This window comes from Amblyraja radiata, chromosome 31 (assembly GCF_010909765.2).
Source record: "Amblyraja radiata isolate CabotCenter1 chromosome 31, sAmbRad1.1.pri, whole genome shotgun sequence".
In the NCBI taxonomy this organism is placed as follows: Eukaryota; Metazoa; Chordata; class Chondrichthyes; order Rajiformes; family Rajidae; genus Amblyraja; species Amblyraja radiata.
The window spans coordinates 4,698,218-4,712,222 of record NC_045986.1 but is presented as its reverse complement, the minus strand read 5'-3'; the positions used below and the strand labels follow the sequence as shown (position 1 = coordinate 4,712,222).

Below are 14,005 nucleotides of genomic sequence, written 5' to 3'. Positions count from 1 at the left end.
TGTTGGGGAAGTCCAGAACATGGGGTCACAGTTTAAGGATAAGGGGGAAATCTTTTAGGGCCAAGATGAGAAAAACATTTTTCACACAGAGAGTGGTGAATCTCTGGAATTCTCTGGCACAGAAGTTAGTTGAGGCCAGTTCATTGGCTATATTTAAGAGGGAGTTAGATGTGGCCCTTGTGGCTAAGGGGATCAGGGGGTATGAAGAGAAGGCAGGTACGGGATACTGAGTTGGATGATCAGCCAATTTTTAAGGCAGAGATAGATAAATTTGTGATCAGTACGGGTGTCAGGGGTTATTGGGAGAAGGCAGGAGAATGGGGTTGATAGGGAAACATGGATCAGCCATGATTGAGTGGCAGAGTGGACTTGATGGGCCGAATGGCCTAATTCTACTGCTAGAACTTACAAAACACGACATGACAGGGCAGAGTGGGGAGCTGATCCAGGTCATTGTTGGAAACAGGACCTTGGACCGTGTGATTTTTCCTTTGTGCCAGCCCGTGAGATTGAACCCACAACCTGTTGATTCAGAGGGCAAGGGTGCGACTGATCGAGTTACACCAGACTGGATTCAGCCGCTGATGCTGTGAGTAAAAGCTCGCTTTACAAAGCCTGGGTGTGGCAAACCTGAGCTTTCATTTCAGTTTAATTCAAAGTACTATAGCTCGTGAAACCCATGGATGGGAAAACACAGGCGATGATCCAGCAGCTTCCCAGGGTCACTGCGCAAGGGTAAAGATAATTCCACAATATGGATGACATCTCCAACTACTGAAGCTGACCGCAGTTTACCCTTTTGCTCCAGTCTCAGAAGATCTCAATGGGACGAGCGTTAAAGGTAGTCAAAGGGAGTTACCAGGCTGTGCTGCTGGGGAGATTCCAAGATGATTCAATACGAGATCCAGCAGGAAGTGACCAGGGAACTTGCTTTCTCTTTGAGAGGCCTGTGCCATGACTAATTGATCCGTGAGATGAGTGCTGATACCAAGGTTGAAATACCTTTGAAGACATGTCCCGACCCAAAACATCACCTGTCCATCCCCTCCAGAGATGCTGCCTGATCTGCCGAGTTACTCCAACACTGTCTGTTTCACAGTTGTAATACCTTGTCTTGGTAATAGTGTCATACAGCATGGAAACATGCCCATCAGCCCAACACCAACCAACATGTCCCACCTACACTAGTCCCACCTGCCTGCATTTGGCCCATATCCTTCTAAAACTATCCTATCTATGTACCTATTAAATGTTTCCTAAACATTGTAGGATAGCATTAGTGTGCGGGTCGGTGTATTACCGGTCGGTGTGGACTCAGTGGGCCAAAGGCCCTGTTTCCACAATGTATCTATAAACTAAACTAAACCTCACTAGCGAGGACAATATTCACTTCCCTTGAAGAGAACTAACCTTTTGAACGGTTGCGGTCCTTCAGACGAAGGGATTTAGTTTAGTTTAGTTTAGATATTGAAACAGGCCCTTCAGCCCACCTAGTCCGTGCCGACCAGCGATCCCTGCACATTAACACTGTCCTAAGCCCACTAGGGACAATTTTTACATTTATACCAAGCCAATTGACCTACAAACCTGTACGTCTTGTGGAGCGTGGGAGGAAACCGAAGGTCTCGGAGAAAACCCACGCAGGTTACGGGGAGAACGTACAAACTCCGTACAGGCAGCACCCGTAGTCTCCCATTGCTGTTGGGAAGGAGGTTCCATGATTCAAGCCCAGTGTTGAAGGAGCGGTCACAGCTCTTACCAGGTGACCATCTCCTGGATCCCGTGACTTTGTAAACTTCACCTTTCACCCTGGAACCACTGATAGCACGGATTTCTGGATTTGACTTGACAAACTGTGGATGATTATTACAATAAGTTATATGTTACACAGATATGTCAGTGAGCAGACGTCCAATCAGCAACAGGAGGGGAATGTTCTCTGACCCAAAAATCATTGACGACTTCACTTCAATCACAGATCATCGGAATCTTTCAGAAAGGCACAGAGAACTGGAGTTACAGCTGGAAAACCATGCGATCATGAGAGTTTCTTAAATACGACTTGTAGTGAGGTGGTCATGCCTAACGTACAGAGAGACTAGGTGGGAGACCATGAGTAAAGGGAGTAGACAGTGCAGGTGACCCCCTTGGCCTTTTCCCTTCAAAACAAGTATATCCTTTTGGATACTTTTGGGGGGGGGGGGGGATAACCAGTCAGGGATGAGCAGCAATGGCAGGCAGGGCTGTGGCCACGAGCCTGGCTCTGAGGCAGAGTGGGGAAGAATAATGTCAGGCAGAGCAATAGTTTTAAGGGCCTGTCCCACGAGCATGTGACTGCATGCGGCGAGCGCAACCTAACGTGGTCGCTTGAGCCGTACGGCCTTGCGGGGCCGGTCCCACTTCGATCGCCGGAGCCGTATGGAGTTGTGCGGGACTGGTCCCGACATCGCGCGGGGCTCCGAAAAACTGACAATGTCCAAAAATCCCGCGCGGCAACGGCCTGCCGGCCCGCAGCCACATTGAGGGCGTACGCAGCGCCTTGATGCCGTACACAGCAGCTTGACGGCGTACGCCTAGCGCGTGCCGTTGCGCGATGACGTCACTGCCCGACGCCGTGCGACGTCCAAATTCAGTCGGCCCGCCTCCTGCCCAGCTGATTGGTGAGTATGATGTTGGGACCAGCCCCACACAACTCCAGACGCCTCCACGGTTGGAAGTGGGACCGGCCCCACGAGGCCGTACGCCTCAAGCCACCACGTTTGGTCGCGCTAGACGCATGCAGTCGCATGCTGGTGGGACAGGCCCTTTAGAAGATTCACTAGTTAGGGGGGCAGACAAGAGATTGACTGGCAGCGATTAAGACTCCAGGATGTGTGGCCTTCCTGGTGCCAGGGTCCAGGATGTCTCCGATCTGCAGCATGATATAGCGGGGTGGAAGATTGCAACCTTCACGTGGTCCACCCTGTTTCGACTAATGCAATCAACTCGACATGCACAAACGGAAGATCAAATAGAACAAGTTGTCCAACAACTTTAAGCTGTGCACGCCACACAAAAGAAGAAGAAGCATGATGACAGGGGGGGATGACAGGAGCACTTAGGGATAACGGAATCAAGGGATATGGTGAGAAAGCAGGAACAGGGGTACTGATTTAGAATGATCAGCCATGATCGCTGAATGGCAATGTTGGCTCAAAGGGCCAAAGGGCCTACTCCTGCACTTATTTTCTATGTTTCTATATTTTCAAGGGGGAGGGTGAACATCCAGAAGTAATTGTGCATGTTGGCACAAATGACAGAGGAAGGAAAAGGGAGTAGATTCTGCAAAGTGATTATAGGTGAATTCTGCAAAAGACTAGAATGCAGAACCAGCAGGACAGTGATCTTCAGATCTCTCCCAATGCCACGTGGTAGTGAGAATACAAATATAAAGAGAAGATTCATGAATGAGTGCTTTAGGAATTGGTGCAGAGGGCAGGGATTCATATTTTTGGACCATTGGGATGTCTTGTGGGGCAGAAGTGACCTGTACAAGAGGGACGGGTTGTACCAGAACTGGAGTGGATGGCAGGAGCACGGTCAAAGTCAAAGTAGCCTTTATTGTCATTCCTTGCGATCTGAACAAACTTTTGTTGCCTTGCAGTCCTACATATAGTACAAAATGACAAAAACACACAATAAACACAAATTAACATCCACCACAGTGAGTTCACCAGGCACCTCCTCACTGTGATGGAGGCAAAAGTCTTAAGTCTTTGTCTCATCTCAGGTGGGGAGTGAGGAAAGACTACTTCAAGTAGCCCTTGCTTTCCCTCTCTCTCCACCGCCCCCAACCCCCCCTCCCCCGCCCCCTTCCCACCAGTTTTACTGTTTCTGACTGCATTTTATCTCTGTACCGCCCCCTCCCTACATCAATCTGAAGAAGGGTCTCGACCCGAAAAGTCACCCATTCTTTCTCTCCAGAGATGCCGCCTGTCCTGCTGAGTTACTCCAATATTTTGTGTCTACCTAATGAGGAAGGACTGTTGGATTGAATTGCACTCATTTTATGATGGGTAAGGTGGATGAACTTGGGGCATGGATAGGAACGTACGACTGGGGCATTGCAGTTATTGCGGAAACCTGGCTGAGCGAGGGATGTTACTGGCAGCTTAATGTTCCAAGGTACAGTGCTAATGGAGAGAAAGTGGGGTAAAAGTGGGGGGTGGGGGGTGGGAGTGGGTGTTGCTTTATTGATTAAGGAGAATATCACGGCAGTGGTCCAAGATGGCAATACTAATGGTTCATCCAGTAAGGCTATATTGGTAGAGCTGAGAAATAAAAAGGGTTTGATCACCTCTATTGGGAGTGTACTAAAGGCCCCCAAATAGTCAACAGGAATTAGAAATATGCCACGAGATTGCAGGCAGCTGCAAGACTAATAAGGTTGTCAGAGTAGAGGATTTGAACTGTCCTAATGTAGACTGGGACTGTCATAATGCCAAGAGCTTACACACAGTTGAATTTGCCAAATGTGTTCAGCAAAGTTTCCTCAGGATATATGTAGAGGGACCTACACAGGAGAGGACATAGCTTGATCCACTCTTACAAAATTCGGATGAGCAAGTCATAAGGTCATAAGCGATAGGAGTAGAATTAGGCCATTCGGCCCATCAAGTCTACTCCGCCATTCAATCATGGCTGATCTATCTCTCCATCCTAACCTCATTCTCCTGCCTTCTCCCCATAACCTCTGACACCCAAATTAATCAAGAATCTATCTTGGCCTTAAAAATATCCACTGACTTGGCCTTCTGTGGCAAAGAATTCCATCTGAATAAATAAATTTCTCCTCATGTCCTTCCTAAAAGAACATCCTTTAATTCTGAGGCTATGACCTCTTGTCCTAGACTCTCCCATTAGTGGCCTCTGGGTATCCCTCTGCAATTGGATCCTCGACTTCCTCATCCACAGACCACAGTCTGTTCGAATTGGAGGAATATGTTGTATAACGAGAGATAAAATTGGTCCATTAGAGAGTCAGAGTGGAGAGCTATCTGCAGAGCCAAAAGAGATGGGGGAGATATTGAACAATTTCTCTTCTTCGGTATTCACCAAGGAGAAGGATATTGAATTATGTGAGGTAAGGGAAACAAGTAGAGTAGCTATGGAAACTATGAGATTCAAAGAAGAGGAAGTACTGACACTTTTGAAACATATAAAAGTGGATAAGTTTCCAGGTCCTGACAGGATATTCCCTAGGACATTGAGGGAAGTTAGTGTAGAAATAGCAGGGACTATGACAGAAATATTTCAAATGTCATTAGAAACGGGAATAGTGCCGGAGTATTGGCGTACTGCGCATGTTGTTCCATTGTTTAAAAAGGGGTCTAAGAGTAAACCTAGCAATTATAGACCTGTTAGTTTGACGTCAGTGGTGGGCAAATCAATGGAAAGGATACTTAGAGATAATATATATAAGCATCTGGATAAACAGGGTCTGATTAGGAACAGTCAACATGGATTTGTGCCTGGAAGGTTATGTTTGACTAATCTTCTTGAATTTTTTGAAGAGGTTACTCGGGAAATTGATGAGGGTAAAGCAGTGGATGTTGTATATATGGACTTCAGTAAGGCCTTTGACAAGGTTCCTCATGGAAGGTTGGTTAAGAAGGTTCAATTGTTGGGTATTAATGGTGGAGTAGCAAGATGGATTCAACAGTGGCTGAATGGGAAATGCCAGAGAGTAATGGTGGATGGTTGTTTGTCAGGTTGGAGGCCAGTGACTAGTGGGGTGCCACAGGGATCTGTGTTGGGTCCACTGTTGTTTGTCATGTACATCAATGATCAGGATGATGGTGTGGTAAATAGAATTAGTAAGTATGCAGATGATACTAAGATAGGTGGGGTTGTGGATAATGAAGTAGATTTTCAAAGTCTACAGAGAGATTTAGGCCATTTGGAAGAGAGGGCTGAAAGATGGCAGGTGGAGTTTAATGCTGATAAGTGTGAGGTGCTACATCTTGGCAGGACAAATCAAAATAGGACGTACATGGTAAATGGTAGTGAATTGAGGAATGCAGTTGAACAGAGGGATCTAGGAATAACTGTGCATAGTTCCCTGAAGGTGGAATCTCATGTAGATAGGGTGGTAAAGAAAGCTTTTGGTGTGCTGGCCTTTATAAATCAGAGCATTGAGTATAGAAGTTGGGATGTAATGTTAAAATTGTACAAGGCATTGGTGAAGCCAATTCTGGAGTATGGTGTACAATTTTGGTCGCCTAATTATGGGAAGGATGTCAACAAAATAGAGCGAGTACAGAAGAGATTTACTAGAATGTTGCCTGGGTTTCAGCACCTAAGTTACAGAGAAAGGTTGAACAAGTTAGGTCTTTATTCTTTGGAGCGCAGAAGGTTAAGGGGGGACTTGATAGAGGTCTTTAAAATGATGAGGGATAGACAGAGTTGACGTGGATAAGCTTTTCCCATTGAGAGTAGGGAAGATTCAAACAAGAGGACATGACTTCAGAATTAAGGGACAGAAGTTTAGGGGTAACATGAGGAGGAACTTCTTTACTCAGAGAGTGGTAGCTGTGTGGAATGAGCTTCCAGTGGAAGTGGTGGAAGCAGGTTTGATTTTATCATTTAAAAATAAATTGGATAGGTATATGGACGGGAAAGGAATGGAGGGTTATGGTCTGAGTGCAGGTAGATGGGACATGGGGAAAATAAGTGTTCGGCACGGACTTGAAGGGCCTGTTTCCGTGCTGTAATTGTTATATGGTACCACTTCATCCTCAGTAACAATTAGTATGGGAGCACCTCAAGGCTGCGTGCTCAGCCCCCTGCTGTACTCACTCTATACTCATGACTGTGTAGCCGGACATAGTGTGAACTCCATCATCAAGTTCGCCGACGACACCACTGTTGTGGGATGAGTATCAGATGGGGACGAGTCAGAGTATAGAAGTGAGATCGACCGACTGACCAAACAGTGCCAGCACAACAACCTGGCTCTCAACATCAGTAAGACTAAGGAACTGATTGTGGACTTTGGTAGAGGATGGATGAGGACCCACAACCCTGTTCATATTAACGGGAGGATGGTGGAGAGGGTCAAAAACTTCAAATTCCTGGGCATGCATATTTCCGAAGATCTTTCCTGGACCCAGCACACCGATGCAATTATAAAGAAGGCACATCAGCAACTCTACTTCCTGAGAAGATTGCGGAGAATCGGCATGTCGAAGAGTATTCTCCTAAACTTCTACAGGTGCACAGTAGAGAGCATTCTGACTGGTTGCATCGTGGCCTGGTTCGGCAACTTGAGCGTCCAGGAGCGAAAAAGACTACAAAAAGTTGTGACCACTGCCCAGTCCATCACCGGCTTTGACCTCTCCACCGTCAAAGGGATCTATCGTAGTCGCTGCCTCAAAAAGGCAGCCAAAATCATCAAAGACCCACACCATCCTGGCCACACACTCATCTCTCTGCTGCCATCAGGAAGAAGGTACAGGAGCCTGAGAACTGTAACGTTCAGGCTCAAGAACAGCTTCTTCCCTACAGCCATCAGGCTGTTAAACACAACAACGAATAAGCTCTGAGCTCTGAACTGCAAAAGGCTATATTATTATTGCACTATATTTGTTATTTATTGAAGTTTTTCTTTATTTCCTCTTCCCCCGTTATGTGCTATGTTTACATATTCACATATTCTGTTGTGCTGCAGCAAGTAAGAATTTCATTGTCCCGTACGGGACATAGGACAATAAAACACTCTTGACTCTCTTGACTCTCGAGTCTTGGAAGCATCTTCTCCACATCGACTCTATCCAAGCCTTTCACTATTCTGTAAGTTTCAATGAGGTCCCCCCTCATTCTTCTAAACTCCAGCGTATACAGGCCCAGTGCTGACAAATGCTCATCATAGGTTAACCTACTCATTCCTGGGATCATTCTTGTAAACTCCTCTGGACCCTCCCCAGAGCCAGCACATCCTTCCTCAGATGTGGTGCCCCAAATTGCTCACAATGCAGCCTTCCCAGCACCTAATGGAACCTCAGCATTACCTCCTTGTTTTTGTGTACAAGCTCTCCTGAAATAAATGCTTGCATTGAGTTTGCTCTCTTTACTACCAACCTCAGTGACTGAAGTGCCTGTGGGTGAGTATTTTGGGACCAGTGACATCTGTTTTATTAGCTTTAAGATAGCTATGGATAATGACAGGGCAGGCCCACACTGTTAGAATTGGGAGAAGGCCAACGATGGAATTTAAAAATAACTTTCTCAAGTTGATTGGAGTAGGCTGTTTGCAGGCAGAAGAGTGTGTGGAAGGTGGGATACTTTTACAAGTGTGGTGACAAGCATTCAGGGCATGCATGGTCCTTTTAGAGTGAAGGGGATGGCAAGTGGGCATAAGAAACCTTGTATGACCAGAGAAACTGAGGTTCTGGTCAGGAAAAAGGAGGCATGGGACAGCTATAGATTGCAGGAGATAGCTTTGGCCAAATGTATTTTATAACCACATTAAGGGAAAGAGTGACGAAAGAGAAATAGAGACCCTCAGAGAACAAAGCGGTCATCTCTGTGTGGAGCCGTAGGACAAGGGCAGGTCATTAATGCGTATTTCTCCTCTATTTCTACCATGGAGGTAAACATGAAGATTGGGGAACCGGGAAGTGTTGAGGATAGTTAGTATTATGGTCGAGGAGGAGATGAACGTCCAAAAGCTTATGAAGGTAGATAAATCTCCGGGGACTGACCAGAAATATCATACAAAACAGTGGGAAACTAGAGAAATGTCAGATGCCCTGGCTGAGATGTACAGATCATCATTAGACACAGGTGTGGTGACAAAAGACTGGAGGGTGGTCAATGTTGTGCCTCCATTTAAGAAGAGACTAGACTAAGTGGGACCTGTTGGGCCCCCGTCACACGGGAGGCCCCGTTCCCTTATGCAATATTCCACCACTCACCCATAGCTCCCAACTGCGCAGGCACGGCTCATTTCCCCTCATCCCCAGCACTCTCTCCTCCCTCCCGTCACCCTCCCTCTTATTTCCCCTCACCTCCTCCCCTCCCCCAATCCCTCCATCTCCTTTTCCCAACCCCCAGGCACTCCCACCCTCCCTCCATAACTTCCCTACCTTCCAATCGCTCTATCCCCCACCTCTACACTCCTCACCTCCCCCTGGGGTGGGAGATTGCAACCTTATAACCATATAACCATATAACAATTACATGGTCCGCCCTGTTTCGACTAATGCAATCAACCTGGTGTGCACAATCAAATAGAACAAGTTGTCCTTCAACTTTAGGCTGTGCACGCCATACGCAAGAAGAAGAAGAAGAAGACCTCCCCCTATCCCCCCCACTATCCCTCCTCCCCCACCCCCCCCCCCACTATCCCTCCCCCCTCCTCTCCCTCAATCCTCCCAATCTCCCTTCTCACCTCTCACCTCCCCCACGCAAGATGAGAGTTTAAGTTATGTATAGATAGATGCCAAGGGAGGTAGTTGAGCAGGTACAGGACAACATTTAAGACAATTGGACAGTTACAAAGATTTAGAGGGACTTGGGCCACAACAGGGCAGGTGGGACCAGGGCAGGTGGGACCAGGGCAGGTGGGACCAGGGCAGGTGGGACCAGGGCAGGTGGGACCAGGGCAGGTGGGACCAGGGCAGGTGGGGGCATCTTAAGTGGGCGTGGGCGAGTTGGGCTGAAGAGCCTGTTTCCCTGCTGTACGACCTCATGGCATGTCTAGTTGATAAAATAATATTTTCCAAAAATTTGGAAAATGTTCGGGAAAGAAATCTGTAGTTAAGAAAACTTAATTACACCATTGGTTGTCATCAGCTGGAGAGTGAGAAAATAGTGCAAAATGCATTCAGCTGCTCAGATTCCATATCTTTTCATTCCTAAACCAAACCTAATCCTGCACGTTGATACATTCCATAATATAGTGATTAAGAAGGAACTGCAGATGCTGGAAAATCGAAGGTACACAAAAATGCTGGAGAAACTCAGCGGGTGCAGCAGCATCTATGGAGCGAAGGAGATAGGCAACGTTTCGGGCCAAATCCTTTCTTCAGACATTATATAGTGAGCCGTAGCATGCCTGCCCAGTCTCACAACTCTTGTGTAAAGAATGAGTATTACAATCTACCCACTTTTAATTTTGTACCTGCCCCTCAAACTTTACCACCTCGCGTATACTCCAGCACGATGGCGCTGCCTTATAGCACTTGAGACCCGGGTTCGATCCTGACTGTGGGTGCAGTCTGTACAGAGTTTGTATGGTCTCCCCATGACCTGCATGGGTTTTCTCAGAGTTCTTAGATTTCCTTTCACACTCCAAAGACGTACAGGTTTGTAGGTTAATTGGCTTGGTACAGATGTGAAAGGTAATGTGCGTAGGGTAGTGTTTAGGCACGGGGATCACTAGTCCGTGCGGACTCGGTGGGCCGAAGGGCCTATTCCCGCACGGTATCTCTGAACTACAGTAAACTATAGCATGGTGAGTGCAGGAAGTGGTGGCTTTCAGATGCAAAATTAAGCCCAGGTCCATCCGCTCTCTCAAACACACATGAAAGGTACCACAACACTATTTAAACCTGATGACTGTGATCTTCCTTCTGTCCTACAGGTAAAGATAATGTCCATTTGTCACTAGTTATACAGAACAGTTTTTCAACCATTGGGAGGAAGCAGTTGAAGAGCACTCTGGTGATGACAGTTCAATCGTGACCCCAGGTGCTATCTGTGTGGGTCAGGATCCTTCTTCAGACCAATTGTAGTGGTGAGGAGTAAACTGGTGGTTGGGGCAGGACTAAACCTGGCAAGTGATAGATTGATATGGGTCAGGGCATTTGTTTAGCAGTGGAATGGATAAAGGCTAGAAATGAAATGGAGAACAAAGGATGTCAGATAAGGAGAGATGAGGAGTGAAAGGTAAAGCCTCGGTGAAGCCAATGTTCATATTGGTGTTGTAAGCTGCCCATATCAATATGAGCTGTTGTTTCTCCACTTTGCGTGTGGCCTCACTCTGACAATGGAGGAGGCCCTGGGCAGAGAGGTCAGTGTGGGAATGGGAAGGGGAGTTAAATAGTTAGTAACCGGGGGCTCCTATTGGCCTAGGCAGACCAAGTGCAAATGCCTGGCAAAATGATGTAATGACGACCACATCGGGATCAACAGATGCAGTAGATGAGGTTAGAGGAGGTGCATGTGATCCTCTGTCTCACCTGCAAGGAATGTTGGGGTCCCTGGATGGAGGGGAAAGGAGGATTTGGATGGAACTGTGGTTGCAGGGGAAAGTACCTGGGGGCGGGAGGTGGTTTGATGGTAAGGGATTGTGGAGGGAGCAGTCTCAGCTCATCGAGTCCACATTGACCAGTGATCACCCATTCACACTAGTTCTATCCTACACACTAGAGACAAGGATTGGACAAGCTAGATGCAGAAAAAATGTTCCCAATGTTGGGCGAGTCCAGAACCAGGGGCCACAGTCTTCGAATAAAGGGGAGGCCATTTAAGACTGAGGTGAGAAAACACTTTTTTACCCAGAGTTGTGAATTTGTGGAATTCCCTGCCACAGAGGGCAGTGGAGGCCAAGCCATTGAATGGATTTAAGAGAGAGTTAGATAGAGCACTGGGGGCTAGTGGGATCAAGGGATATGGGGAGAAGGCAGGCACGGGTTATTGATAGGAGATGATCAGCCATGATCACAATGAATGGTGGTGCTGGCTCGAAGGGCCAAATGGCCTCCTCCTGCACCTATTGTCTATGTTTCTAATTTAATGAAGCTAATTAACCTACAAGCCCATGTGTTAGGAAAGTGAGAAGTAACCGGAGCACCTGAGGCCCCAGCACGGGGTCAGGATCAAACTCGGTCTCTGGAGCCGAGAGGCAGCAGCTCTACGTTGCGCCACTGTGCAGCCCAAATCTACACCTTTAACTCGGGGAAAGTGAGAGGAGTGAAAGGAGATGTTGTTGAGGGCGAGGACAAGTTCTGCCAGGCAGAGGAGAATGTTAGTCGTAGGGAACTGGATGGGTCTCGACTCAAGGAAGAGCCAGAGCACATGGAGGCGAGGTAATACATTTAGAGGGATATGGTCCAAATGTGAACAAATGGACATCTTGGTAGTCATGGACAAGTTGGGCCAAAGAGCCTGTTTCTGTGCTGTGAGACTCCAAACATAGAATCATATAGCAGAGAATGTGCTGAATAATGATGCCAGGATAAACTAATCTCTAGAGTAGACAAAAATGCTGGAGAAACTCAGCGGGTGAGACAGCATCTATGGAGCGAAGGAAATAGGCAACGTTTCGGGTCGAAACCCTTCTTTGGCCCGAAACGTTGCCTATTTCCTTCGCTCCATAGACGCTGCCTCACCCGCTGAGTTTCTCGCATTTTTGTCTACCTTCGATTTTCCAGCATCTGCAGTTCCTTCTTAAACAAATCTCTGCCTGCACGTGATCCATATCCCTCCATAGCCATTTCCATTCGCCGATCTAAAAGCTGCTGAAATGCCATTATCATATCTGCCTCCATCACCACCCCTTACAGTGCGTTCCAGCCACTCAGCGCCCTGTGTGTAAAAACTCGCCTCACACATCCCCTTTAAACTTTTCCTCTCTCGCTTTAAAGTTATGCACTCAAGTCCTTGATGTTTCCATCCTGGGACAATGACCCTTACCCAGGTCTCTCATAATTTGATAGACTTCTATCAGGTCTTCCATCAACTTCCAGCATTGCAGAGAAAACTATCCAAGTCTGTACAATATCTCCCTGCCTTTAGCTGATGCCCCTAAATCCAAGTAGTGTTCTGGTAAACCTCCTCGCAAACCCTCCCTATCCTTCCAGAACCGCACGCAATACCCCAAATGCGGCCTAACCAACGTCTGATGGAGCAGTATCATGACTTCCTGATTCTGAATGTCCCAGCTACTGAAGGCAAACACACCAGATACATTCCTCACCACTCCATCTACCCGTGTTGCCACCTCCAGGGAGCAGAAACATTAGCACAAGTAACCACCTCAAAAACGTCTTGCTGTAGAGCGGTGAAAGGCGCGATAGATATAATTGTAGTTGTACTTTGTCTTTAAGAAGTTTCCGTACATGATCAGCGTTTCACTCACCTGCCGGCAGCGGTGTCCGCGTCTGTGACCCGGATTCAGGTGTTGATCGATAACTCCCCTGTGGAGATGGTGTAATGTGAGGAGGGGGAGACACGCGGGTGTAGCTAGTGCGGGGCCGCTGTACCTGGGGGAAGCCGCCAACACCTTGTCCCAAACTCAGGAAAACGCCTCAACTCTGAGGCAACTCTCCAATCTATGATCAACATGACGGCGCTTCCGCTCGGCAACAACATAGTTACCTTAGTGGATCCGCGACTGACAGGTGCCTGTGTGAGTCTAGTGTTGACTCGGGGCCGCAGCCGCGCTGTCCCGGGACCACGGCTACTCTCCCCCCCTCCCTCCCCGGGACCCTGCTCTCTCCCCGGGACCTCTGCTCTCCTCCCCCCCCCCACCCCCCCGGGACCCTGCTCTCTCCCCCCCGGGACCACGGCTACTCCCCGCCACCCCGGGGACCCTGCTCCCCCCCCCAGGACCCTGCTCTCTCCCCCCCGGGACCGGACACCGGTCAGTGTCCGGGCTGCGGGAGCTCACCTCACCTCACCTGAGCGCAGTCACTGCGGCACTTTAGCGGCTGACTTGAGGCCGGATGCGGGTGCGGGAAGCGGCGGCAACAACCACCAGCGGTGTCCCGCACCGCCACACAGCGGCTCCCCTCAACACCCGCACACACACTGGTGCCTTGGAAGAGTCAGAGAACACTTTCTAATCTAATACCTGGCAAGCCGAATGAGGAAAATCATGAGAGGAATAGATCGGATAGATGCACAGAGTCTCTTGCCCAGAGTAGGGGAATCGAGGACCAGAGGACGTGGGTTTAAGGAGGAAAGATTTAATAGGAACTTTAAAAAGTAACTTTTTCACACAAAGGGTGGTGGGTGCATG

At 48.0% G+C, this 14,005-nt stretch overlaps 1 protein-coding gene across 2 annotated transcripts in view; it reads right to left on the bottom strand.

The window, feature by feature from the left end:
* Positions 1-13,691, bottom strand: part of arhgef16 (Rho guanine nucleotide exchange factor 16) — a 66,077-nt gene extending 52,386 nt beyond the window's left edge. Inside the window, exons 1-2 of one of the 2 annotated variants that reach the window (XM_033048582.1) lie at positions 13,665-13,691; positions 13,124-13,181 (exon numbers count right to left, since the gene is read on the bottom strand). The gene's annotated coding sequence lies outside the window, so the exon portion shown is untranslated. Of the gene's footprint in view, positions 1-13,123; positions 13,374-13,664 lie in introns of those variants that run through there. The other variant, XM_033048581.1, reaches the window with a different exon arrangement.
* Between the last annotated feature and the right edge of the window lie 314 nt (positions 13,692-14,005).